This window comes from Vulpes lagopus, chromosome X, assembly GCF_018345385.1.
Source record: "Vulpes lagopus strain Blue_001 chromosome X, ASM1834538v1, whole genome shotgun sequence".
In the NCBI taxonomy this organism is placed as follows: domain Eukaryota; kingdom Metazoa; phylum Chordata; class Mammalia; order Carnivora; family Canidae; genus Vulpes; species Vulpes lagopus.
The window spans coordinates 112424857-112449484 of record NC_054848.1 but is presented as its reverse complement, the minus strand read 5'-3'; the positions used below and the strand labels follow the sequence as shown (position 1 = coordinate 112449484).

Below are 24628 nucleotides of genomic sequence, written 5' to 3'. Positions count from 1 at the left end.
CTGCATCAGGCTCCCCCAGGGAGCCTGCTTCTCCCTCTGCCTATGTCCCTGCCTCTCTCTGTGTGTCTCTCATGAATAAATAAATAAAATCTTTTTTAAAAAAAAGAAAATCAAATCATTTACAACTAAAATAACGGGGGTACCTGACTGGCTTGGTCAATGAAACATGTGACTCTTGATCTCAGGGTTGTAAGTTCAAGCCCCATATTGGGTGTAGAGATTATTACTTAAAATTTTTAAAAATAAAATAAAAAATAAAAGGCATATTAGTGACAATTGATCAGCTCGCTAGAATTTTATTTTTATTTTTTAAAGTTTTTATTTAAATTCCAGGTAGTTCCCATACAGTGTGATATTAGTTTCAGGTGTACAATTTAGTGATTCAACACTTCCATATAATGTTTGGTGCTCATCACAGGTGCACTCCTTAATCCCCATCACCTATTTAACCCATGTCCCCCCTCCCTTCTGGTAACCATCACATTGTTCTCTATAATTAGAAGTCTGTTTCTTGCTTTGACTCCCTTTCATCTTTTGCCTTTGCTTGTTTTGTTTCTTAAATTCCACATATGAATAAAATCATATGGTATTTGTCTTTCACTTAACATAATACTCTATACTTCCATCCATGTCATTGCAATTGGCAAGCTCTCATTCTTTTTTTATGGCTGAATAATATTCCTGGGCGTGTGTGTGTGCGTGTGTGTGTGTGTGTACACCATATCTTCTTTATCCATTCTTTTTTTTTATTTTTTTTATTTTTTTTATTTTTTTTTGTATCCATTCATTGATCAATGGACACTTGGGCTGTTTCCATGCCTTGGTTATTATTATAAATAATGCTGCGATAAACATGGGGGTGCATGTATCTTTTCAATTTAGCGCTTTCAAATGCTTTGGGTAAATACCCACTAATGCAATTGCTGGATGGCAAGGTAGTTCTTTTTCTAACTTTTTGAGAAACTTCCATATTGTCTTCCAAAGTGGCTACATCAGTTTGCATTCCCACTAAGAGTACACAATTGTTCCTTTAAAAAAAAAAAAATTAAATAGGCTCCACACCCAATGTGGGGCTTGAACTCACAACCCCGAGATCAAGAGTTGTATGCGCTACCCAAGCTTTCTCCACATCCTTGCCAACACCTGTTGTTTCTTGTGTTGTTGGTTTTAGCTCCTCTGGCAGGTGTGAGATGAAACCCCATTGTAGTTTTGATTTGCACTTCCCTAATAAGTAATGATGAGCATCTTTTATTTATTTTTTTTAAATGTTTTTTTTAAATTTTTTATTTATTTATGATAGTCACAGAGAGAGAGAGAGAGGCAGAGACACAGGCGGAGGGAGAAGCAGGCTCCATGCACCGGGAGCCTGATGTGGGATTCGATCCCGGGTCTCCAGGATCGCGCCCTGGGCCAAAGGCACGCGCCAAACTGCTGCGCCACCCAGGGATCCCGATGAGCATCTTTTAAAGTGGCTATTGGCCGTTGGGCTATCTTCTTTGAAGAAACATCTGTTCATGTCTTCTGCCCAATTTTTAATCGGGTTATTTGGTTTTGGGGGCATGAATTTTGTAAGTTTTTACATATTTTGGATAGTAACCCTTTATCAGATATGTCATTTGGAGATATCTTCTCCCATTTTGAAGGTTGCCTTTTAGTTTTGTTGATTGTTTCCTTCACTGTGCAGAAGCTTTTTATCTTGATGTAGTTCCAATGGTTTATTTTTGCTTTTGTTTCCCTTGCCTCAGGAGACATATCTAGAAAAAAGTTGCTACCGCTAATGTCAAATAAGTTACTACCTGTCTTCTCTTCTAGTATTTTTATGGTTTCAAATCTCACTTTTTAAAAAAGATTTTATTTATTTATGATAAACAGAGAACAAGCAAGGAGAGTGGCAGAAGCAGACTCCCCACTGAACATGGAGCCTGACGCAGGGCTCAATCCCAGGACCTTGAGATTATGACCTGAGCTGAAGGCAGAAACCCAACCAAGTGAGCCACCCAGGTACCCCCAGATCTCACATTTAGATCTTTAATCCATTTTGAATTTATTTTTGTGAAAGGTGTAAGAAAGTGGTCCAGTTTCATTCTTCCGCATGTTGCTGTCTGGTTTTCTGAATCCATTTCTTGAAGAGACGTTTTCCCATTGGGAATTCTTTTTTGCTTTGTTGATTAATTGATCATATAATTGTGGGTTTAGGGCAGCCCGGGTGGCTCAGCGGTTTAGCGCCGCCTTCAGCCCAGGGCCTGAGCCTGGAGACCCGGGATCGAGGCCCACGTCAGGCTCCCTTCATGGAGTCTGCTTCCCCCTCTGCCTTGTGTGTCTGCCTCTCTTTCTCTGTGTCTCTCATGAAAAATAAATAAAATCTTTAAAAATAATAATAATAATAATAATTGTGGGTTTATTTCTGGCTTTTCTATTTTGTTCCATTGATCTATGAGTCTGTTTTTGTGCCAGTACCATGCTGTTTTGATTACTACAGCTTTGTAATATAACTTAAAGTCCAGAATTGTGATGTGTCTAGCTTCACTTTTCTTTTTCAAGATTTTCTATGGCTATTTGAGGTCTTTTGTCATTCCATACAAATTTTAGGATTGTTTGTTTTAGTTCTGTGACAAATGATGGTGGTATTCTGATAGAGATTACATTAAATGTGTAGATTGCTTTGGGTAGTATAGATGTGTTAACAATATTATTCTTCTAATCCATGAGCATGAAATGTCTTTCTATTTCTTTGTGTGATCTTTACTTTCTTTCATCAGCATTTTATAGTTTTCAGAGTATAGGTCTCACACCACTTCGGTTAGGTTTATTCCTAGGTATCTTATCATATAGCTCTCTAGAATTGTAATGTAACATGCAGTATAAATTTAAATATAATATGTAATCAGTTGCAAACAAAATTTTGTTCTTTTTGACTTTTAATTAAATTTCAGTTATTTTTGATGAATTCTGTGAAGATGTCAAATAGGCACTTGAATATATGAGTCAGGAGTTTCTATAGGAAACATAGGGCCTGCCAGAAATACATTTTTATGAGTAAACTTATAAATTTAAATTCATGAGTTATATATGTATATATAGCATATACCTTTGTAAACAAACTATATTTAGATGTATGGCATTACATAATTTTACCAAGGATAAATGTGTCAATAGAAAAGAAAAGAGGATCTGTGAATATCATTGACCTAATAACACCTGATGAGAGTTCCAAATTTATAGATTTTCTTTAGAGCTCTTTGACAATCTGAATCAAAAGGTCTTATAGCCCATATTTATTGATGCATTAAACCAAATTCTATAAATATTCCCAAAAGAAATATATGCTGAAGCAGTCAAATATTTTTTATGTAAAGATGTGTTTTGTGGCATTATGTATAAAAGAGAAAATAGGAATAATCCTAAAATACCAGAAACTGGAGAATAGTCATAAAATATGAAATATTATGCAGCAGTGAAATTCTTTTTAATTCAAATTTAAGTTAGTTAACATACAGTGCAATATTGGCTTCTGGAGCAGAATTTAGTGATTCATCACTTAAATACAAAAATATGGAATGCTTCATGAGTTTGTGTGTCATCCTTGTACAGGGGCCAATGTAATCTCTATATCACTCCAATTTTAGTATATGTGCTGCTGAAGAGAGCACTGGCAGCAATGAAATTTTAATTAAGGTTTCAAAATATTTATGGATATGGAAAAATAAAGCAGAAAAACCAAAGCATAGCTTCAGGGAACTGATCATGTAATAGAGATACAGGTACATAAACAAATAATTAATGATTAAGGTCAGAGTAGAAGTGTCTAGAAAATATAGAAGAAACTAAGGAGTAAATGTTTAAGTATGTCTAGTGTTAGAGTGTTTGGAGGCAGTTTCTCAGAGGCGATGGCCTCTGAATTGAAAATGTGAAGGATGAATAGGAATGGTTTGAGCAAAAGGAACAAAAACATGTGTCAAGGCAGAGAGTATAGAACAATGTGGTATATTGATGAAACTTTAAGAAGCTAAAAATTGGGCAGCCCGGGTGGCTCAGCAGTTTGGCGCCACCTTCAGCCCAGGGCCTGATCCTGGAGATCCAGGATCGAGTCCCACGTTGGGCTCCCTGCATGGAACCTGCTTCTCCCTCTGCCTATGTCTCTGCCTCTCTTTCTCTGTATGTCTCTCGTGAATAAACAAATAAAATCTTTAAAAAAAAAAAAAGCTAAAAATTATTGAAGCAAAAAGCATAAAAACAGTTGAAGAAAGTGGGGCAGTCAGGGGCAAATCGTACAGTGCTTAAAGTGTCATACAAAGATCTAGAATCTATAACCAAGTCAGTGGGGTGTGGGGTTAGTGAAACATTTTCAACAGGGACATAACAAGTCAGATTTAAATATAACTCTAACATCTCCACACATTGCAAGGAAATAAATATTTCCTGAGAAAATTAGACATAAAATCGAATATCCAATTTGACATATTCTTGCTTTATTCCTGCCTCTTCTCCCACAACACACTATGTTTTCTCCCAGCTATCTCATCACACCTGCTTCCTCTTCCCTCTAGAATCTCTGCAATAATGTCTGTTGTCAGGAGCAGAACTATGTTGCATATTGTCTTCCAACCAGGGCTGTTGTGAGGCCCATCTGTGGATGGATGTTGGTGATATAATGTGTCAGTGCCTTCCAGATGCAAGACTGTAACTAACTACCGCTATGGCCCAAGTTCATAATACCCAGGACTAAGGCAGTAGCAGTAGGGCCTGGAAAAAGGAAATGGATTTAAGAAATACATATATATAGAAGGCGGAATGGATTGGATGGCTCGTAGACTGAGAATCAAGGAGGGCAGTGGTAAATTCAGTTCTGGACCTATTCTACTGAACAGCATTTAGAGCAGTGGTTTCCAAACTTGACTGCACATTGGAATCAGTGGAGGAGCTTTGCAACAATACACATTCTAGAACATCACTCCTGACTTTTCTGATTCAGTACTCCTGAGGTGTGAAACAGGTATCAGCATTTTAAGTAGGCTCCAGTGGTGATCAGAATGCACAACCGAATTGGAACTTTTTCTGTAGAATACTGCTCAACTCAGAGTTAGTGAAGTATTAACTAGCACAGAAATGGATACAGAAAAAATGTCTTGGTTATGGTCCCATGGCTCCTGTTGTTGCAAGTGAATTTAGTTGAGATCTGAATATTCCCTTCCATTGCTATTCTGAACAGATGTTCATTCCTCATTCATGAGAAATTAGGGTTTGAATATCCTGCACCTGTTGCCAGATCTTACCAATGGCAGATTCTCAACTTCTTTCTCTATACATCTATTAATCCAGTTCATAATGATTTCTTTTATGTTTAGCATGTGCTTTTTCTGGCACAAAAAGAGGTCCTCTATATAAGCCCAACTTCCCACATACACAAATGATTCTATTAGATACTCAGCAGATGTCCAAGACAATGGTTTTCCACAGGAGAACTATATCTTGGAGATTAAACCATGTTGCCTTAAAAAGTGGCCAAAATTTCATTCTAAGTTACTAAAAACCCTGTGAAGAAGCTGTATGTATAATGCACGCAGTGTGACTCAGATCACTGACCATGGGGAATATAGTGTAAAAAAAAAAAAACAAACATCCATTGATCTGGTCATATTGTTCCCAAAAGTGGCGCTTCACCATATGAAAGATATCACATAGGTAAGTTGAACTGTTAGATTTGCTCTTCCCAGCCTTTCTAGTAGATCTCTACTTATTTTTGTCAACTGCTCACTGGTTTGGTCACTAGATGTTTTCTTACATGGTACCAACTCTGAGGATTAAGTAACCTCTCTTTAGACACTAATTAATGGTGGACACAGAGATAATTACCGTGCACATATTTTTTAAAAAATAAACTCAATATTAAAACATCTTACCAACGATCTTAAACTATATTGGATGATGATCAAAACCTCACATGTTACAATAGCACTGCCAACACAAAACAGACTCCACTCGAGTGCTTTCTATTGTATCTCTTGGTAAGGTGCCTTGCAACTACACCCTGGAGCATGTGCAAAATTTTACTGCCTTCCTTCATAGTCAGAAATCAGGGGGAGTAAGCTCATCTGGGCTTCTAGATTTCTAACAGGTTTGTTGACAAATGCATTCACAACTGGATTGAAGGGCATTATTCTCAAAAGAAAAGTTTAAAGATCTCCTTGTTAGAAACCACACAGATGGCATACATCCTAGTGGCTGCCAGAAGTTAGAGATGGTGGGCAGGAGCAGGGATGACATTGTGGCTTTATTTTTTTTTATTTTTTTTTTATTTTTTTTTATTTATTTTTTTTACATTGTGGCTTTAAAGGGGTAGCACGGGGTGGTGCAAAGGGAGGTGGGCGGGGGGTGGGGGTGACTGGGTGACGGGCACTGAGGGGGGCACTTGATGGGATGAGCACTGGGTGTTATGCTATATGTTGGCAAATTGAACTCCAATAAAAAAAATAAATAAAAATAAAAAATAAAAACCTGAAGCTAAAAAAAAAAATTTTTTTAATTTTTAAAAAGGGGTAGCATGAAGGAGATCTTTGTCATGGTGAAACACTTCTGTATCTCAACTACGGTGGTGGTTTTACCAACCTTACGTATGTGATCAAATGACATAGAGCTATACTCACACATCATATCAGTATCAGTTCCCTGATTTTGATGCTATTTTACGTATAAGATGTAGCTATTGGGGGAGACTGGGTGAAAGATACAGAGGACCTGTATATACTATCTTTGTACCTTCCTCTGAATTTATAATTATTTCAAAATAAGAAATTGAAAAGAGGGACGCCTGGGTAGCTCAGTGGTTGAGCGTCCACCTTAGGATCAGGGTGTGATCCCGGTTTGAGGGATTGAGTCCCACATGAGGCTCCCTGTGAGGAGCCTGCTTCTCCCTCATTCTATGTCTCTGCCTATTTCTGTGTATCTCTCATGAATGAATGAATGAATGAATGAGTGAATCAATAAATAAATAAACAAATATTTTTAAAAATGTAAAAAAAGAAAAGGAAGCTCCTTGTCAGAGTCATTGTCCATTAGAGAGTAGCAGCCCCAAGCAGTGTGGGAGCCTGCTTCTTCTAGAACTGACGTCATCTGTTTGCCTGCATTTGGGCTACCACGTACTAGTTAAGTCTATCATTTCATTCAGTTCTTTGCCTGGTAGTTTGTCAATGCATAGCCTCGCAACTCAGGCCCAATTTCTACCTTTAATATTTTTTCTTGTTCAATCCATAATGCCTAAGAGTATCTGGCATGTGGCAGGAATTTTGGCTGAATGAATAAAGGAAGGAAAGATGGTCTCCTCTGTCCTCCTAGAACTCGGAGTTCCTTGAGGGCTAGAACAACAGATTCATCTCTATCGGCAAAATATCTAGCACAGTCAGCTTTCAGTGAATGTTTTAGGAAGTAATAAATGGAATGTTATTAAATCAGCTAGGATTATTGTTATTAACATTTTAAAGGCTCTGTCCTCTGCCAAAAGGAACTTTTCATAATTTTCATCCATTCACCTCTCTTTTTAAAGACCTTTTTAATTTTTTTTTTAACATAACGGAGGGCAACCTATTTTTAGCGAGGTAGCATACTTCTGCATGTATGCCTATAAAATGGTAGTTTTCGAAGATAGAGAATTATATTCAAAGCTGTTCTTGCAAATCACATCCTGCAGAGATTCTAGATGGTTGTGGCACCAGCTCTGCTACTTTTCAAAATAAATTAGTGAGGCCCTTGGGATCCAGGGGAAGAATGCTTGTTAACTGGTTGCTGCAAAGATGGGAAAAATAAGGAGCCCCACTGGAAGACCAATGAGCTCCTGAGGCCTCGGCCCCTATACCTTTCATACCTTCACTACTAGCCCATTGGTAGTGTTTGAATATTCAAGAGAATAGCCTGTGTGCTTTGGTGGGGAGCAGCAGGTAAAAAGAGGCAGACGTGGCAATTATCTGATGCAAGTTATACCCCAATTTTCTGCACATTTCTCATGTATTCCCATATTCTGTGAATATGAGACAAGACCCCTTGGGTGCAAATGACAGAAAACCTAACACAAGCAGGCTCTAAAAATGGAGAATTTGTTAACATATATATATATATATAAAAAAAAAATCTGTGTGAGACTTGAACTAGGAGCCAAAACAAGGTTATCTGGGTTTAATTTATCTCCGCTCTTGCCTCTGCGGTCACCTGTGTTGCCTTCATTATCAGGCTTTGACCAGTGACCTGCTTAATCTCCCCAAATTCAAATATAGTAGTAAAGAGAATATATCTTTTCCCGGTAAATTCAGTACAAATCCAAGGATTCACTCTAATTGGACTAGCTGAGGTCACCTGTTCACTCACCAACTCATCACTGTGGCTAAGGGTGTTCTGTGAATCAATTGGCCGGGCCTGGATCTTGCACTCCACACTATTGGAGTCAGTTGAGTTCCAACCCAATGAAAGGAACAGAAAGTGGAATGCCAACTCCAGAAGATATTGTGGGTACCAGTCCTAGAAGAAAGAGGTACAAGATGCTGGCAAGCCAAAACAATAAACATCAAGTATATCCAGTACGCTGTTTCAGTGCCACTTGAGTCGACTGCTTCGTTTTCTAATGTGCTTCTTCCACTTTTGAGCCATTGTTTCTACCATCCCTCCTCATGTCTTCTTCTTCTTTTTTTTTTTTTTTAAGGATTTTATTTATTCATTCATGAGAGACACACACAGAGAGAGAGGCAGGGATACAGGCAGAGGGAGAAGCAGGCTCCATGCAGGGAACCCAACATGGGACTCGAACCTTGGTCTCCAAGACCACACCCTGGGCTGAAGGTGGCGCTAAACCGCTGAGCCACCCAGGGCTGCCCCCTCCTCATGTCTTCTTGTCAAAATACTCTCTGTCCTTCAAGGGAATGTCCAATTTAAATGTTACTTTATTTGTCCACCCTTTCCTCAGTCCTTGGTCAAATGAATTTCTCTTATCATCTGTGTTTCTGTAGTACTCTGAACCTCTGCTCTGGTGTCCCTTATAGTCTGTTTGGTATTGTAATGACCTGAATTTGTATCTTTATTTCCCTAGGTGACCAGCTTCTTGAGGTTAGGTATTGAATCTATTATAGCTTTGCATTGCCCACAGAGTGCCAGTGACTTTGCCATACCCACGATATATTCTTGCTAGATTATTGACTTGAAATTCATTTGAATAATTGATCTTTTTTTCCCCCCATTTCAACATGGTCTATCAGTGGTCTGTTTTTCACTTCTGCAAAACTGCTCTGGGGCATGTATTTATTTTTGAAGCTTTCCCACTTTTTCTTCAACTTCAATAAGGAAATAAATTTATTTTTATTCAATATAATTCTTCAATTGCTAGTTTGTCTATGCAACTTGAGTTCAAGTGAATGTCTGATTGTCTTGAGACTGGAAGGCCTTGACCCTCCCTTCAAATCGCTTATATCTTTTATAGATTTTATATCAGAAACCAAATCCATTATGCATGGAATGGCTTTAAGCTATATAATCAGCCAGAATTAATAACAATTATAATAGAGTCTTTCTATTGCAAATTAAATTCAGCATTTTATAATTCACCAACAAAGTCTGACTGACAAGAGAACTCTTCTGCCCTTTTAGAGGAGTTGATGTTTAAAGTGGATAAATAATGGGTGCCTAGGTGGCTCAGTTAGTTAAGCCTCCTACTCTTGGTTTCGGCTCCGGTTGTAATCTTCAGGTTGTGAGATTGAGCCCCACTTCGGGCTCTGCACCCAGCATGGAATTTGCTTGAGATTCTCTCTCTGCCTCTACCCCTTCCTTGCTTGTGCTTGCTCTCTCTCTAAAATAAATAAATCTTTAAAACAAAAAAATATAATAATTAAAAAATAAAATGGACATATAATGATACATCTTCTCTGCTCGTGAAGCTGCAAAGACCAGTGTTTAATCCTATACAAATAAGATCAATAAGATAAAAATGGGGAAATATTCAGGGTAATATAGTGCTTTACTGAGCACTATGGCTCTGTGCCCTTGGCTTTGTTTGGATGATAAGCAGATGAATACGACGTAAAATCCTCATGGTACAGGCCTGTGCACAAAACCTTTAAAAATAATATAGTAAGACCAGTAATCAAGTTCTCAGACTACTCTTGAAGGATGGAGAAAGAGAACTTAATCTAGAGCAGGGACATAAGATAAGAATTTTGAATTCACTGAGTTATCTTGTGTTTCCAAAGAGCTCAACATTAGCGTTGTATAGAGAGATAGTCTGTGGCTTAGAGAGATTCAATAACTTTTTTAGAGTCATGTATGGAGACTGTTTGGCATCTATGGACCTGTAGTTCCAGTCAGTCTCAATCTGTCCTATTAAATATTACTGTCCTTCTTACACCATACATGTTATTGCCTAGAGTTAATGAATCACAACCACAGCAGAATCTTTCTAGAACACAATACATATAAGAAGAAAATATCTTCAGAGTAAAATAGCTGAGAAACTTGAACAAAATATTTTATTCATAAGCGGAAATGAGTTCCACACCTCCCATATCACTCAGGAAATGAGTATGTGTTACACTGTGTCTGTGCCGGATGTCGAAATTTGGTGGGCGGGGGGTGGGGGTGACTGGGTGGTGGGCACTGAGGTGGGCACTTGATGGGATGAGCACTGGGTGTTATTCTGTATGTTGACAAATTGAACACCAATAAAAAATAAATTGATTTAAAAAAATAAAAAATTTGGCAGAGTGCATGCAAACAATAAAGTTTCTCAGTCAGGGTCCCTTGATTTTGGAGATGGCAGTTAGGAATAAAATATGTATACAGACTTATATGTCCCTCTAACTCAGGAAACAAATGTGATACAATAATTTTCCTAAAATTTCACTTAAAGTGTTAAAAAACTCACTATTCCAAATAAAATGAACTGCAGTTGATTTGAAGGGCTTGCACATTGCAGTGCTCCATAAAGTCAGCCAACCTCAACCCATCAAGATAAACATAGGGTAGTGCATATTTAAGATGAATTTTATGTCTTGGAGGGTAATTTTAAGGCATATATGAGAGAGATGATATTAATAATAAACCAAGCCAAAGAATTGCTTATTTTTCAGGGTAAACAAAAATATATCATTTAGAGTTGTCAGTCTAAATGTGTTAGTTTCTTTGGTAGTTATTTCTCCCTGAAATATCCTCTGGGATTTTTATCGAATTTTACAACTCTTGTGTAGAACTCTTGATACACAGTTTCCTAGAGATGGAAAACCCTTTTAACTAATGAAACTGTATATTTTACGATAACATATATTCAATCTAGGAAAATGAAAACATAAATATAACTTCAAACAAAAAAAACATTTCTGGATTTTGAAATTAAGAGTTTACACCAGGCTTCTATGCAATGAAACACCTTAAGTACAGTTATTCTTTTACCTAATCATCTCTTTCCATCTTCCATCTCCTATACATCTAGTACACATTTCCACTTGGGCATTTCACAAGTACAGTGTATTCAAATCCAACCATTCCCTTACCTATATACTCATCCCTCCTGTGTTTCCAGTTCTATATGTGACACCACCATTGACCTATTCACTCAGGAGTAATATTTATGGGTCATCCTTAGTATTCTCATTAGTTTTGGCTCCATATCCTGTTAATTACATCTCATCAACATCCCTAAAAACACTACAAGTGCCTTATTTTATTTTTTTAAGATATATTTGAGAGAGTGTGTGTATGAGTAGAGGGAGGGGGCAGAGGGATAAAATCTCAAGCAGACTCCATGCTGAGTGTGGAGCCTGATGTGGGGCTGGATCTCAGGACCCATGAGATCATGACCTGAGCCAAAACCAAGAGTTGGACACCTAACTGACTGAGCCACACAGGCATCCCCACAACTGCCTTATTTTAGACATTTATTATTCCTCAGCTGGCTTGTTCTAATAGTCACCTACTTTGTCTCTTTTTTGTTAATCTTATCCTTAAAAACTCTCTTACTCTCATTAAAATCTAGATCTGAAAAAATAATAGAATAAAATAAAATAAAATAAAATAAAATAAAATAAAATAAAATCTAGATCTATTTCTGTCGTACCCAATGGTCCCACTTTGTCTACAGGAAAAACATCCAAACTCCTTAGGATGGCATTTAAGACTCTTCATCATCTGACCTTACGCCAGTGTGAAAGAGAAGATATATTAAAAAATAAATAGATACTTTCACAATAGCACTAAAAGTTTCTTCCTGCAGCTAGTTCTTTATTTCTCCTTCCTCTTAGAGGAGACTTTGTAAGAGCTGCCTGTATTTGCTATCTTCATAATCTTATGATCTGTTTACTTTTTAAACCACTTCAGTCTTTTCCTATTTCTCCACCATCAGTGTTTCCACAAAAATGTCTTACTCCATAGTTACCAATGACCTCCATATTCATCCAAATAATAGTTTCAGTCTTCTTTTCACCAGACAGTTCTATTACTTATGACAGAACTGACTACTCATGAGCACTCCTTTGGATCCTAAGAAACCACCTATTTCTGGTCCTCCTCCTATCTCTCTAGTTGCTCTTTCAAAATTCTCCTCTGAGGACTCATTATCATTTATCTGGCCCTTAAATGTTAGATCTCTTTGACCCCCTTCACAGCTCACTTTTGCCACAGGCAAAATCATAGACTTCTTGAGATCAAATATAAGCAGGTGACTCATAATATTATATCTCTAGCACAAACTTTTGAGCTCCAAAACCGTATTTTCAAATCTCTACTTGACATATTACTTGAATATAGAATAGGCACTTTAAAAATCAACTATCCAGGGGGACCTGGGTGGCACAATCGGTTAAGCATCTGACTTCTCATTGTTCCTACCAAACAGAGCTCCTCAGCCTATATTTCTTGGCTCAGCGAATGGCACTAATTATATACCCAGTAGTCCTAGCCAGCAAACTGGATAATATCCATGACTTCCTCCTTCTGGCCTTTTTAAAAACACATTTTATTTACTTATTTATTTATGAGAGAGCATGTGCTTGCATGAGCGAGGGGAGGGGCAAGGGGGAGGGAGAGAGAGAGAATCTCAGACTGTGCTGGGCTCAGAGCCTAACATGAGGCTAGATCTCGTGACCCTGAGATCATGACCTCAGCTGAAACCAAGAGTCAGGTTTGTTTGTTTGTTTAAGATTTTTATTTATTTGACAGATTGAGAGAGTACAAGCAGAGGGAGTGGTAGGCAGAGGGAGAAGGAGAAGCAGGCTCCCCATTGAGCAGAGAGCCCAACTGGGATCATGACCTGAGCTGAAGGCAGACACTTAACCGACTGAGTCACCCAGGTACCCCCTTTCTGACCGTTTACATCCAAATAATTACTAAGTCTTGAGCACATAAACACCTAAATGTTACCTAATATCTCCTGTCTACTGTGTACATAGTATCATCCTTATTTTCTCTTGCCTAGACCAGGACAGTAGTCCTGTAACATCTTCTTGCCCCCATCATTTATTTCTTATGTTAATTCTCTATCCTGTAGCATATTCCGTGCTTTTTTTTTTTTTTTTTCTGTCCCATGACTTCTGAGGTAATAGTCTCTTTTGGCTCTCCTCCCATTTTTTATTTTTTCTTCTTAGCTCCGATGCCAGCTCCCTTCCATCTCCTCATCTATTAAATGCGGTGCTCCTCAGTGTTCTGTCTGAAGCTTCTTTTTCATGTATCATTCACTCCTGGGGTGATATCTTTTCTCTCATGGCTTCAAATAACAACTAGATGTTTTAACTATTAGAGTCATATCTGTAGGCCAATTTTCTCCCCTGAGATATACTTGAATTTTATTCTGGATTTCTCTGACTATATGTCCACAAAGCTTAGCAAATCTGGTCCATCTCCCATCTGTCTTGCCTATTGATGTCATTCTGACTACAGTATTATTTTTCTTTATTCTCTGATGGGTGATGGTGTACTTATCTTCAAAATCCAGGTAACGTATTATTTTTTTTCTGAAGCCTTCTTTACATAATACTTTCCATGCTGTCTATCCAGTTTGGCTATGGTTAAATTTCTTTCTATATTAGTCAGGGCTTTTTTGGTCACTACTGACAGAAACTTAATTCTAACCAGCTAAAGCAAGCAGGAGGATTTATCCTAAGGCACATGTAACCATGGAAATGGCAGTGGTTCAAATGGCCTCCAGGACAACGGGAGCAATGAACTCCAATATCATCTAGATTCTCTCTCCATCTCTCATCTCTACTTCTGTTTCTATGTTGGTTTTATTCACTCAACCTGATCCTCTCCACACTAGGAAACACATCCACTAGTGGATGTGCTTCATATCCACATGCTTCATATTTCTGCATCATACTCAGAAGGAGACTATCTCTTTTCCTCTGTTGCATTTTGGGAAAAAAAATCAGTTTAGGGTTCTGTTTGGCTAGGCTTCAGTCATGTTCTTAACTCTGGACCAATGACATGTAGTTGTGAGTCAGGGTATTAATATTTGCCCAACTTTGATCAGCTGCACAAAACCAATTAACCATCACTGATGAAAAGGATATGAAAACAGAGACCCACTAGAACCTCCTGGTTGAAATGGAGGTGCATGGGATTACAGGAAGAATTTTCTATATGAAGGGTGAGGGTCCTGGCATACAAAATAACTTTCCACTAATCTTCTTATCTAGTTCTAGTTCTGAAGCTTAGTTAAGTGTGTGTGTGTGTGTGTGTGTGTGTGTGCACGTACACGTGTGTGTCAGAGAAAGAGAGACAGAAATGAGGCCGTTGAGGGTGCATTAATTTAAGGAAGTGGATATAGGTGCTATTTCTTCATTTTTTTTCTTTTCCTTAATTTTTTTTAGCGGGCATCTGTTTCTAAAAGTTTCTAGTAGTTTTATTAGAGTTTTTTATTTGAATTAATACTGGGGCAAACTCCCCAGTATTCTGGAAAACTTGAAACACCATGCCTTTAATTATGTACCTTTCACTGTTCTCTGAGGAAGTATAAAAGATCAATTAAACAAAACAGGTTATTGAGTTTTGTGTGCTGGTAAAGTCCTATAATCCCCCTCTTTACCTATATGCTTAAAAACTGCTAGGATAGAATCTTTAAAAATAAAAGGGGCGGGGGGGATGCCTGGGTGGCTCAGTCATTGAGCGTCTGCCTTCAACTCAGGGCGTGATCCCAGAGTCCTGGGATTGATTCCCACGTTGTTTTCCCCCCATGGAGCCTGCTTCTCCCTCTGCCTGTGTCTCTGCCTCTCTTTCTCTCTCTCTGTTGTGACTATCATAAATAAAAATTTTAAAAAAATCTTTAAAAAAAAATCTGCTAGGGTAGGATTAGGTAAATTTGTGTGGAATGGAGATTCAACAACAATAACCAAAAAACTGCTGTTGCAGCAAGCTGGGCTAACCTAAGACTACCTTACCGCTTTCATTTTGGGGGTAGTAACTTGGATTCCCTGGTGATTTCTGTGGCAAATGGAACTCTAAAAGAACCTGAGGCCAGTGTAAGGGCACTTAGAGCTCCCTTGATATTCGTCCTGGTGTAAATAAAGGGGTTTATTTACATTCTTGTTCTCTATTGACCCATCCAGGTGACTGAGAAGAACTACATCCAATAGCAATAGAAGCCACCTTTGGTGACTTTAAAAGTGAAATTTCATATGTTAGAATATGACCGATACACACAGATCTCAGTCTTATTCCTCGTCTCAACATGTTTCATTGAGGGCATATCTGCTATACTGATTTCCTATCTTTCCCTTAACTTCACAGTTTGGTTTTCTTTTTTATTTTATTTTATTTTATTTTATTTTATTTTATTTTATTTTATTTTATTTTATTTATTTTATTTTATTCTATTCTATTTTATTTTATTAATTTTATTATTTATTCATGAGACACACACACACACACACAGAGACAGAGAGAGACAAAGATACAGGCAGAGGGAGAAGCAGGCTCCACACAGGGAGCCCAATGCAGGACTCAGTCCTGGGACTCCAGGATCACACCCTGGGCCGAAGGCAGGCACCAAACCACTAAGCCACCCAGGGATCCCCCCACAGTTTGGTTTTCTGATAATCCAAGCAAATGAAGTAGAAAGATACTGATCAAATGAAGTTTAATTAAATAATCGATCTCTTATTTTGTCAAGGTTTCTACATGTAGGCTTAGGCATGCCTTCAAACTCTTAGGGAAGCAGTTGACAGTTCTGTCTTAGGGTTCTACACAAGTAGGAAGGGAAAACTAAGATCAGTCTGAGGTGAAAGCTTTGAGTTTTCAGATATACTCTGGCCACCTCATACAACCCTACACATGTGCACTGACTTGTCGATCCTCAAAAAAATGTGTAGTTTTTCAAAGTTCTCTATGGATATCTCATTTTCCAAGTATTTCTTTTAACTTTTGCCCAATCTCTTGTTTGTCCCAAATGATATCATTACTTCATACAGCAACAATATTAAACAATTGCTGCTGATTGTTTTTTTAATAAACACTCTGGGGATAGGACTTTTTCACATGACGGAACTGAATCACATCAAATAAAGACAAGTATGGCAAATGGGGCTATTTCAGGGAACTGCCAAACAGGTCAAATAGTAACAGTTATTTGGAGATTGGGTGATGTGGGGAGTTCCAAACACATTCTGCACCCTAAGTGACTGATTTTAAGAACTGTTGTGGTTGTGAGGCTATTAGTGTTCAAATCTACTGTGGAGCTTAGGAGAGAGGAATGGGAATAGGACAACTAAAGTCCCATAAAGCTCACACTTTGTGCTGAGATTCAACCATTTTCAATAAACACTCCTTGGATTGTTGTAAGCCTTTAGTCAATTTCTATAATTCAGAAAGTCGATTTTGCAATTTTTACTAGTATTTCCCTTGCTTTCCTGGAAGAATAAATATTTGGAATTCCTTACTCTGCCAATTCCAGAAAGGATTGTATTTTAGATGCCATTTCAAATCAGAAGTTCTCCTGATATTTGCGTGTGTCACTTCCTTCATAAAGGAGGCTTATTCTTTGGTGGCACTCAGTGGAAACCTGTTACACCTTCATTTTATATTTATTGTCTACATGCTATTACTTCAGATTAGCCTGGACATGTGGTGGCATGTTGGGGGAAATGCATTGCCATTCCAGACTCTCATTCCTTTTTATCTGCAGAATGTGGGACGGGGAATAGGTGATCTTGAAGGTGTCTTTTAACTAGATGTTAAAGATTTTGCTTTGGGGGATCCCTGGGAGGCTCAGCGGTTTGGAGCCTGGCTTCGGCCCAGGGCGTGGTCCTGGAGTCCCGGGATCGAGTCCCACATCGGGCTCCCTGCGTGGAGCCTGCTTCTCCATCTACCTGTGTCTCTGCCTCTTGCTCTCTCTCTCTCTCTCTTTCTCTCTCTCTCTCTCTTTCTCTCTCTCTCTCTCTCTCTCTCTGCGTCTCTCATGAATAAATAAAGAAAATTTTTAAAAAATTTAAAAAAAAGGTTTTGCTTTGATTGACTTTTTGCTTCTGAGGCTTAATCTACCCTGCAGAAAGCTTACGTTTGCCAAAGTCAGACCTATAGGCCTGATTATGACAAATAGCAAAAAGCTTTTGAAAAGGAAAGTGAGAGAGCATTGAGTGGATGGCCTAATGAAGTTCTATATTTATAAGTAGGACACTTTATTCTCCCTATACAGGCATGACTTTTGGTAATGTCATTGATGACATATCCACCCCACCCATTAAGAGTAGAACAACTTCAGACACTCACTTTTTGCCTTTAAAATCAGTGACACAGTTCTTATGGCTGACAGCCTCACAGGGACAGGCAATTAATTCCTCTGATGAGTGGCTCCAATGGATTTCAACGAAGCACATACATTCCCAGGAGGAGATTTACTAACCCAGCAAATTTGGCTCTGAGAAAGTGGGTTAGATTCTGTGAGGTGAGAAAATAGTACTCGAGTACGCTGTAGGGTACTGGGTTGAGGATGGACTGGGGAATATATGAATTTTTCTCACCCTCAAGCATTCTAGGGAAATGGTATCACACTTGCCAAAATCAGCTAATTTCCCCCCAAAGAAAGGTTCATAGGGAAGGGGGCAGCTGCTATGTTTAGATCTGCTGGAGCTGGCACCAAGAAGAAAGTTTCTCTACCAGTTGGCTTATGGAATTCCAGCTCATTTGAAGCCAACCATTTTATAAGCTTAAGAACTAACTCCATCCCATACCCAGGGAAAATATCCTCTAGGAACAAAGTTGCAGCACGAAACAAGATAAAGTCCTTGGCTTATGGATCTTGCATTACTACAAGCAAGTCAGACAGTGAATACATTAAGATACAGATCAGTGCTAGGTAGTGAGGAAACAATGATTGACCCTATTTCATGCATTAATCACTTTTATCCTATCCCATGTATTATATGCACATATATAATGCTGGAACTTGGAGAAGAGATTTGGGCTTCTTAAATTAATTTTAAAGTTATTAGAAACCATTGGGTTCAAGAATGTGTGGGAGGAAATCAAGGTAATAACTATAGGCAATTTTGTTGAGAAGTTTATGAGGAGGCAGAGAATAATAAAGGGGCAGAAACTGGAGAGACACAGCTAGAGAATTATGAAGAAGATTAAGGAGTGTCTAAGTGTACATCTTGTAAAACTTTAGTAATTAATAGAGCTTTGTAATAGTGCAGGAAGTAACCACAGAATAGAAGATCAAGAAATAGACCCAAATCTCTATAGGGCATATCATAAACTTAGCATTTCAAATCTATGGAGAAAAATGGATTTTGTTTTTCATAAATGGATATCATTGGGACATTTGGCTAACTAGGAAAACATTGCCCAAAATATTCAAAAAGGAGAAGAAAAAAATATAAAATTATGAGTTTTAAAAATAATTCTTGGTGCCCCTCTCTGGCTCAGTCAATGGAACATGTGACTCTTGATCTCAGGGTCATGAGTTTGAGCCCCACATTGGGTTTGGAGATTACTTAAAAAAATTTTTTTAAATAATAATTTTTATGTTGGTATCATCTCAAAATGATAAAAAATATTAGAAGGCATTGAAAATCAATTATGTTAGGGGCGCCTGGGTGGCTCAGTTGGTTAAGCATCTGACTCTTGGTTTTGGCTTAGGTCATGATCTCAGGGTCGTGAGATTAAGCCACATGTCAGGCTCTACACTCAGTATGGAGTCTGCTTGAGATTCCTTCCCTCTCCCTCTACCCTTCTCCTCCCTGCAATAAATAAATAAATAAAATCTTTAAAAAAAAAACAGAAAAGGTTTTATTTTTTTTAATTTTTTTATAAATTTATTTTTATTGGTGTTCAATTTGCGAACATATAGAATAACACCCAGTGCTCATCCCATCAAGTGCCCCCCTCAGTGCCCATTACAGTCACCCCAACCCCCTGCCCACCTCCCCTTCCACCCCCCCTACTTCGTTTCCCAGAGTTAAGTGTCTCTCATGTTCTGTCTCCCTCTCTGATATTTCCCACTCATTTTTTCTCCTTTCCCCTTTATTCCCTTTCACTATTTTTTATATTCCCCAAATGAATGAGACCAGATAATGTTTGTCCTTCTCCGACTGACTTATTTCACTCAGCATAATACCCTCCAGGTCCATCCACGTCAAAGCAAATGGTGGGTATTTGTCATTTCTGATGGCTGAGGAATATTCCATTGTATACATAGACCACAGCTTCTCTATCCATTCATCTTTTGATGGACACCGAGGCTCCTTCCACAGCAGAAAAGGTTTTAAAGAACTCAATTATGTTATAAACTTTTCAAACTTAGATTCAACAAAAAAGTCAAAAGGAAAATGGCAAACTGGAAAAAAATTGACACACATATGACAAAGTATTGTATTTTTTGATGTATAAAGCAACTTAATATATTAATAATAAAATAACAAAATATGAAAGTAGGCAATGATTTTGAAAAAACAGCGCAGTAAAAAGGCATAGAAATGAATAAACATGAAAATATAATTAATCTCAATCATGAATAAGCTGCTATGAATTAAAATAACTGAAATAACATTTGTCACCTATAAAATTGGAAAAGTACTTAAAAATAGGTAAGACAGAATTGAGTACTCTTTTCTAAAAAAATTTTCATTTATTTATTCATGAAAGACACAGAGAGGCAGATACATATGCAGAGAGAGAAACAGGCTCCCTGTGGGGAGCTCAATGTGGGACTCAATCCCAGAACCGCAGGATCATACCCTGAGCCAAAGGCAGATGTTCAACCACTGAGCCACCCAGACGTCCCAGAACAGGGGACTCTTGAGTACTTTCTGTGGGATGATAAATCAGTCCAGCACTATCAATATGTTCAATTCACATACTGTTTGACCCAGAAATTCTACTTCTAGGGATTTATCCTAAATATAAATATATAATAATATATTGATATATAGAATAATAAAATATCCATGATATATAATACAATATACAATGTATAAACATTTTTATATATACTGACACATGTATAGACATATGTATATATTCACTCACACACACACATATTTTCACAAATTCACAGAGGTATTTGAAGGTATTTGGAATATATTCAAACAAACAAACAAAAAAAACACCAAATGACTTAAATATCTATTAGTAAGAGGGTAATTAAGTAGGTTATATTTAAGCCAAACGATAAAATAGTATATATACTTTGAAAAGAAGATAGTAATTCTGTGTACATTCATATGGAATGATGCCTAGCCCTAGAGCAGTATGTATGGATTGTGTGTGTGTGTGTACACGTGTGCATTCAAGTATATACATACCCTTATAACTGGATAAAAGTTACTATTGCTCAAGTATTCTCAGCATTTGTTCTTTCTGTTGGATTTAGAAAATTTGGACTCAACCCCTAGACTGGATCTATGAAAAAAAAATCTACCTGGCAAAGGGATGTCTCTGGCTTTTGTGATAGAAATTTAAGAATGTGAAGAGAGAAATTTAGTTGGAGAAGCTTGAGGAGAAGGGAGGGGGTTTAAGTGCAATTGATTCAGCTAGCACTAAAGTATTGAGGTGCAGTGGTGGTAAGGAGGGAAAATTTAAGGACTGATAAGCTTTGTTCACGTGTCAGGGTTTTCTTTTTTTAATTTAATTTATTTATTTAAAGATTTTATTTATTTATTCATGAGAGACACAGAGGCACAGACATAGGCAGAGGGAGAAGCAGGCTCCCTGGGGGAGCCTGATGCGGTACTTGATCCCAGGACCCAAGGATCATGCCCTGAGCCAAAGGCAGACGCTCAACCACTGAGCCACCCAGGTGCCCCAAGATTTTTTTTTTTTTAAAATATTTATTTATTTATTTATGATAGTCACACAGAGAGAGAGAGAGGCAGAGACACAGGCGGAGGGAGAAGCAGGCTCCATGCACCGGGAGCCTGATATGGGATTCGATCCCGGGTCTCCAGGATCGCGCCCTGGGCCAAAGGCAGGCGCCAAACTGCTGCGCCACCCAGGGATCCCCAGGTGCCCCAAGATTAATTTGTTTTGGAGAAAGAGTGCTTGAGCACATGAACAGGAGGAGGGACAGGGGTAGGAGGAGAAGGAGAGAATCTCAAGCAGGCTCCACGCTGAACATGGAGCCCAATGTAGGGCTGGATCTTGTGACTCTGACATCATGACCCTGAGATCATGATCTGAGCTGAAATCAAGAGCTGGATACTGGGGCGCCTGGGTGGCTCAGTGGTTGAGTGTCTGCCTTTGGCTCAGGGTGTGATCCTGGAGTCCCAGAATCAAGTTCCCCATTGGGCTCTCTGCATGGAGCCTGCTTCTCCCTCTGTCTAGGTCTCTGCCTGTCTCTCTGTGTCTCTCATGAATAAATAAATAAAATCTTAAAAAAAAAAAATTGGAAATTTAACCTGAGCCACCCAAGTGCCCCTCACATCTCAGAATTTTCTGAGGACATAGTCATGGAAATAGCTTTAAAATGTGAGGGAAGGGCAGCCCGGGTGGCTCAGCGGTTTAGCGCCACCTTCAGCCCAGGGTGTGATCCTGGAGACCCGGGATCGAGTCCCACGTCGGGCTCCCTGCATGGAGCCTGCTTCTCCCTCTGCCTGTGTCTCTGCCTCTCTCTCTATGTGTCTCTCATGAGTAAATAAATAACATATTTTTTAAAAATTCCTATGAGATTGTTTAATTTCCCCATTGTTTAAGTGAGGAAACAGATATGAAGTGATTGATACTACTTTCTTATTATACTGTAACAAGATCTATCCAATACTTTATTTAAGCTTTTGGCATCAGTAATACACCATAAGATCACTTTCTTGTTTTCATTCTGTTATGTTTGTCAAATTTTGCTGCCTGTATAATGCTGACTTTATTAAAAACTGGAAGGTTGAATTTGTTTTCTATATTCTGTACCTGATTAGATAGCTTTGAAATTATGTGTCTTCTCTGTTTTACAAAACCCCAATGTGACAAAAAAAAAAAAACAAAAACCCTCATCTGTGAAATTATATGGGTGGGAAATGATGGAGAAGGTTTGCTCTTTATAAAATATTTTCAGTTTCTTCCATGGATATTGGTTAGTAGATTGCTTAAGTATTATTATCATGAATCAATTTGGGTAATTGTTCTATAAAGTCATTTAGCCCAAATTTTTGTTTATTTGCATATGAATTTTTTGCAAATTATTCTGTTATACTTAAAACATTATTCATATGTAAAATTACTTTCTCCATGTAATTTATAATTTTCTATATTTGTGATTTCCCAGTTTTTTACTGATTATAATAGCTAGTGCTTTCTATATCTTCTTGATTTTTTCATACAACAAACTCTTGGAAGTATTTAATTGCTTAACTATTTTTTCAATGTTCAAAATCATTACTATCTGGGGTGCGTGGGTGGCTCAGTTAGTTAAGCATCTGACTTTTGATTTCGACTCAGGTCATGATCTCTGGATCGTGTGATCAAGCCCCGTGTCAGGCTCTGCACTGGATGTGGAGCCTGCTTAAGATTTTCTCTCTCCCTCTCCCTACCTCCTGCTTGTTTGCTCTAAGAAAAAATGAAAAAAAAAAACCAACAACATTGATATCATATTTCCCATTATTAATCATTTGCTTCTGCTCTGGTTTACCTTTATATATATATATATATATATATATATATATATATATATATATATATATATTTTTTTTTTTTTATTTACGATAGTCACAGAGAGAGAGAGAGGCAGAGACACAGGCGGAGGGAGAAGCAGGCTCCATGCACCAGGAGCCTGATGTGGGACTCGATCCCGGGTCTCCAGGATCGCGCCCTGGGCCAAAGGCAGGCGCCAAACCGCTGCGCCACCCAGGGATCCCCACCTTTGTATATTTTTATGTATTGATCCTACTTTATTTATTTTCATTCTTCCATACTTAATGGTGTAACTTTTTTTTTAAGATTTTATTTATTTATTCATGAGAGACACAGAGAGAGAGAGAGAGAGGCAGAGACACAGGCAGAGGGAGAAGCAGGCTCCATGCAGGGAGCCTGACGTGGGACTCGATCCTGGTACTCCAGGATCACACCATGGGCTGAAGGTGGCACTAAACCACTAGGCCACCAGGGCTGCCCCATGGTGTAACTTTATATGATGATGTGCCTTTCTTTGACATAGTTTAGGTCAAGTCCTGTAATGCATGTTCTTTTCATTGTCACCATTTTCCAAATGTTCTGCAATTTTAATTTTAGTTTCCTATAGGACATGAGAGCTACATAAGCAAAGAATTTGTGTGCTTGTTGCTTGTAATTTCCCTATCAGTATTTTTTGTCTGTTTCTTTTCATTTTTATTATAACCTTCTAATTTTATAGCTCTGTGCTTGGATAATCTGACCTGTACATTTTCTACTTTGGGGACTTGGTCAAAGTTTTATTTATACATTAATATGGTGAATGTGGGTGCTTGATAGAGGGTTTATTCTCTAATTACACAGTACAATGTTGCCTGTATCTATAAATTTAGCCTCATTAACTATTTAAAATAACTCTGCATTCTTATTTGGTTTTGACCTAGTCAATTTGTCATGAACACATGAGTAAAAGTCTCTATCTATAACAATTTTATGTCCATTTCTCCACATATTATTCATGACAGTTCGGTCATCAATTTTGATGCTAGGTTACATGGGCATGATGTTGCAGGACAAGTAAGCTCTTCATGGTGGAGTATATCCATTTTCAATATAAAATATCTCTTTTTGAAATCTATCCAATACTTTCTCTTACATTTCACTGATATTAATGGCACTGTTTTGTTTGCTTTTTCTTTTGTGGGTATTTGTTTGATACACAGACATATACAGCCTCCCTTATTTTTAAATTATCTGAATTCAATTGGCTTTCCTTGTATTTAGCAAAGAGTAGAATTTTGTTTTTTGATCCAGTTGGATAACCTTTTACTTATAATTCACAGAACAAATAATTGTTTGTTTTTGTCTATTTTATGTTGTATTTTGCTTTTATTTTTCCCCCTATTACCATATTCATTTATTCATGTAGCCTTGTGCTTGGGCTTTTTTTTGAAGTTTTCCAAACTACTAGGCAAAATCAGTTCTAAATAGTTATGTAGTAAATACTAATAGCTACATAATTTTACCTTTTTTAAGAGTTTTTAATTTGAATTCCAATTAGTTAACATACACTGTG

General features: G+C 37.9%; 1 non-coding gene across 1 annotated transcript; it reads right to left on the bottom strand.

The window, feature by feature from the left end:
- Positions 1-3546: 3546 nt before the first annotated feature.
- Positions 3547-3650, bottom strand: LOC121483665. Its single transcript, XR_005985790.1, has one exon. It is a non-coding gene; the product is annotated as a U6 spliceosomal RNA (small nuclear RNA).
- Positions 3651-24628: the final 20978 nt, after the last annotated feature.